This window comes from Pinus tabuliformis, chromosome 4_1, assembly GCF_031772625.1.
Source record: "Pinus tabuliformis cultivar Carrire ecotype Pingquan chromosome 4_1, CPIR1, whole genome shotgun sequence".
Taxonomy (NCBI): Eukaryota; Viridiplantae; Streptophyta; class Pinopsida; order Pinales; family Pinaceae; genus Pinus; species Pinus tabuliformis.
The window spans coordinates 989,247,816-989,252,792 of record NC_142303.1 but is presented as its reverse complement, the minus strand read 5'-3'; positions in this window follow the sequence as shown (position 1 = coordinate 989,252,792).

The window sequence follows — 4,977 nt, the reverse complement described above, 5'->3', positions numbered from 1 at the left end:
TAGAATCGATCTTGCAGATCTCCTACTGAACAGGGTCTACCACAGGCTCGAGCGAAACCCCTCAGCAACAAAGGTGTCCCCTTGAAGCCAAAACACCTCTCATACCAAATGTAGGTTTTAACCCCATACAGAAATTACCTTCATACGAATTCTAAAACATAGAAAATAAACAATGCGAGAGCATAACACATAAAACACATATACACAAAGATTTTCCCCTGGATGCCAAAACCGGGACTACCAGCTTGATTTTTCATTATGTTCCTTTCAATGTTACAATACATATTTATACATGTCGAAGCATCCAATACCATGGACCGAAAACCATCACGTCCAAAACCATGGACCGAAAACCATCGCGTCTAAAACCATGAGCGAAAATCATGCACAAAACCATAGGTAGGTCCGCACAAACTTATATATGGGCTAGTCGTGGAAAGAATAACACAACCCAACATTACCCAAGTCCTTACTAGTATTCCAATGTTAGTTGGTTATTTTAACCTACTTGCATGATTTTAGTTATACTTAACAACATAAATCATTCATATAGGTGCGCACAGTAAATAAAAAGTATATTTGCAATTTATATCAAGCATGCATTAACCCAAGAACAAATACGCAAATTGATTAAAAACTTCTCTTTATTAATTCCTTCATCAGTTACAGAGTGGAATCTACCCTACGCAGTCAGCTGCAGGGGTCCGCGCACTCAGCTGCGGACTACTAGGCCTCTGCACACTCAACTATAGAGCCTTCTTCTACTCTACGACCCAAAGACACACTTTACGCTTGCAACTCAATCCCTTAGACTTGTTTTATTAGTCTCTCCTATTCTATCTCTTTACACTTAGAGCCTCACTCTATTTATACAATCCCACGGTCCGCGGACCATGGGTAGGTCTATCCAGCCGACATTACATTACAAAACTAGGGCGGACTACCCTGTGACTCTATCATACATTTCTTGCTCCGCACCCATGGAGGAGCGTGTCCGTAAGTTGGGCACAGGGGTGCGCAACACCCAAGAAGAGATGGCCAGGGTTCAGCTAGAGCTGAACCTACAAATTGCAGAATTGTAGTTGAAGGCACGGCCTTCAACTCCATCGAAAATTAGGAACAACGTACCACCGCTATTACAACAACAATAGCGGTGGTTGACAGTGTAGTGGCAGACTGCATGTAGCTTTTCGAACAGTCATTTGAGGTCCTAATCACAATGCAGGAGGACCCGAATGTAGAGTGCCTGGAGACATTGGCACGCGAGCTCCATCGAGGTATAACGAGGTAAAATGGACAGTGCAAATGGTTTCCCTTACACAAAGACTTGCATGGATGCAGGAGGTAAAGGCACTCAAGGAACATGTGGATGCTGCTTGGAATAAAGAAGCAGTCTTAAAAGCAAACCTACAACCATGGATAGATGAGGCTTATACAATTACAGCCTCCATTGAAGGAAAGCTTGCTCGACTACAAGCAACTCAGTAGAAAATTTAGGATTGCAGTTCAATTGTAGCAGTCACAGAACAACATGTGGAAGAAGTCCAATAGGCGACCGCTTAGTGCGCTATCGAAGTTGCAGTGATCTAAACAGAGCTGGGAGGTCTTTGCACTAAGATTTCTGCACCTGCAGAGTGACTTGAGGGCAAGTCACGATGTTTTTGTGGGGGGCCTGTTGGGCGCCGAATCCTTCAAGAGTAGTTTTGGGGCTTAAATCCCATATTTTGGTCCAATTTTGTAATACAAATGTAAAGACTCTGCATTTTGTGGTCGCGGAGCACGTAGTTGTTAAAGAGTCATAAGGTCATCTGTCATTATTTTGAAAATGTAATGTCAGCTGTAAAAGTTCTACCCATGGTCCGCGGACCATGGATTGTATAAATAGAGCTAAGCTCTAAGTAGTTCAAGGAAAATTAGAATGGAATCAAGGAAGATCGAACATGTATGAGAGATAGCTCTAAAGTATAAGTCTCAGTTTTGGGTCGTAGCGTAGGTAGAGGCTCTGCAGCTGAGTACGCAAAGGCCTATAAGTCCGCAGTTGAGTGTGCGGACCCCTGCAGCTGAGTGCGCAGGGTGGGTCGAGTTTGTAATTGTTCAAAATTATCAATAAAGAGAAGTATTCTACAATTTTTGCGTCTTTATTTCCTGTTTATGCATCTATTATATTGGGTATAAATTTCACTTATAATGCTTATATGATGCGCGAATGTATGTAAATGTAGTCTTTAAGTGAACACAAGTAAGAAAATTTGTTTACGTGAAGCTAACTAATATTTGTCAATGAGATAAGTAAGACACTTAGCATAGTTGGGGAAATATCACTATTCGTTTCCCTAGGAGCATGAAGGCATATCAGCCCTAGGTTAGGGCTGCGCGAAAGTCGATTGTACTGTTTCGCGAAGGTGTTGAAGAACAAACAGAGGGTTAAGCCACCTGTGCATAAGCAGGTATAGATGGGATAAACTGACATCACATCCATCTCAAGGGTGCGGAAACTTGGTTCTAACATCCCCCGATACTGCTTCGGGTGAGACTTTAGTCTGCTCTCCCAAAATGATGCCGAAATGGCCAATAGTGTAGGGATTTGTTTGGCTAACTAATGTCGAACCTGGTTTAGGCCCCCACAAGCCAATAGAGGGCCAACCCCCCTAAAGCCAAAAGCCCCAACCAGGTCGAGAACAAGAGTTGCGTTATGGTGTGCCATTTGTCAATTCATTGGGAAAGATGTGACGGATAACTTCAACTTACTTCATAAGTTCGTTTAGACACCCCAACAACTATTTTGCAATTCCTGTAAATCTTTGGGCCATGATTAGCACCATTGTGAAAGTTATGAGCTAATGATGGAAAGAACCCCTACCTATTGTATGCAGGCAGAAATTTGGCTTCAGGATCCTGGAACATGAGGAGCGCACAGGGGTTTCCAAGGCTGAGGACGAGGACGAGGAGGAGGACCTGGTAGAAATCATCATCATATTATCTGCTACAATTGCGGACAGTCAGGGCACTTCACATGAGATTGCCTGAACCCTACACACCCTTTGTGTCAATAATGTAGAAAATTCGACCATCCACAGAAGAATGTTTGATACTAATAGATAAGATGCAAGAGAGGAAAATGTATCCTCATTAGCCTACGTAGCATTTACAAATGATGAGGGATGAGCCCCGTTAGGAGGATTAGAGCATTAATATTGTAATAATAAGTGGTATGATAACTGGCACAGATAAAGGTAAGCAGCTTGAAGAAGACGGATGGGTGTTGGGTGCGGGATCCCCCAAGGGAAGTTTTGGGGCTAAAAGCCCATATTTTGGTTAAATTTTGTAATCCAAGTGTAAATACTCTGCATTTTGTGGTCGTGGAATGTGTAGATGTTAAAGAGTCATAGGGTTGTCCACCCTTATTTTAGAAATGTAATGTCGGCAATAAAAGATCTACCCATGGTCCATGGACCATGGAATTGTATAAATAGAGCTAAGCTCTAAGTAGTTAAAATAATCAATTAGAAGCACTGAAGATATGATGTATGAGATAGCTCTGAAGTAGAAGTCTAAGCTTGGTTTGTAGCATAGGTAGAGGCTCTGCAACTGAGTGCGTAGAGGCCTAGAAGTCCACAGTTGAGTGCGCGGGCCCCTGCAGCTGAGTGTGCAGGGTGGGTTGAGTTTGTAATCATCCGGAATTATCAATAAAGAGAAGCATTTTACAATTTCTGTGTCTTTATTTCCTGTTTATGCATCTTGTTGTGTTGGATATGAATTTCACTCATAATGCTTATATGATGCGTGAATGTATGTAAATGTGTTGGTTAAGTAACAAAAGTACGAACATATGTTTACGCGAAGCTAACTAAGATCGGTTAATAAGATAAGTAAGACACTTAGCCTAATTTGAGAGATATCACAGTTTGCTGTCTTAGCAACGTGAAAGTCCCTCAACTACAGGTTAGGGCTGTGAAAAAGCCAATTTTACCCTTTCGCAAATGTATTGAAGGGTGGAACAGAGGGCTGAGCAACCTGCGTGAAGGTAGGTATAACTAGAATAAACCAACATCATAACCATCTCAAAGGTGCGAAAACGTTTTTCCAGCATCCCCCCATACTGGTTTAGGTGAGACTTCAGTCCCCGCTCCATGGGATGATGTTGAAAGTGCCAGTAGTGTAGGGATTTGTTTGGCTAACTAAAACTAAACCTGGGTCAGGCCCCTCAAGCCAACAAATGGTTTTATTGTCGGGTATATAAATAGGAGAGAAGTATATCATCACTGTGACAGAGTATTTGACATGATAGGTGCAGGCATAGCCTGCGAAAGATTGCACAGGTGTGACGTCTGCAAAATTACTATTTGAGCATGTATTAATGCGATTTGGATGTCCAAAGATTTTGATGAGTGATCGGGGTACACAATTTCTGAACAAAACGATTAGTGTGCTGACGGAAGAATTTCAGGTATATCACCAAAAGAGTATTCCTTGTCACCCATACGTTAATGGGACTGTGGAGGCATTCAACAAAGTGCTTGAAAACGTGCTAACCAAGGTTTGTAATTTTTAGCGAAGTGATTGGGACCTATGGATACCTGCAGTACTATGGGCTTATCGGATGACGTGCAAGAAGTTAACGGGACAGATGCCCTTTAGGCTGGTATACGGGTTGAAGCAGTGATGCCCATGGAGTACAATATGCCTAGTTTGCACATAATAGTGCTCAAAGGTATGACAAATCATGGATCCCTAGAACAGAGGCTCGCATAGTTGGATGAGCATGAAGAAGAAAGATTTTTGGTTGGGTTTCATCAGCAGGTCCAAAAGCAGTGCGAAAAAGCATGGCATGACTGACATATTAAGATGTGCACCTTTAAGGTGAATGACTTAGTGCTATTGTATGACAATAAGTTTGATAAATTTCTAGGGAAATTCAGAATGCATTGGCTGGGGCCCTATGTTATTAAGGAGATTATCGATGGTGGCACGGTTTAG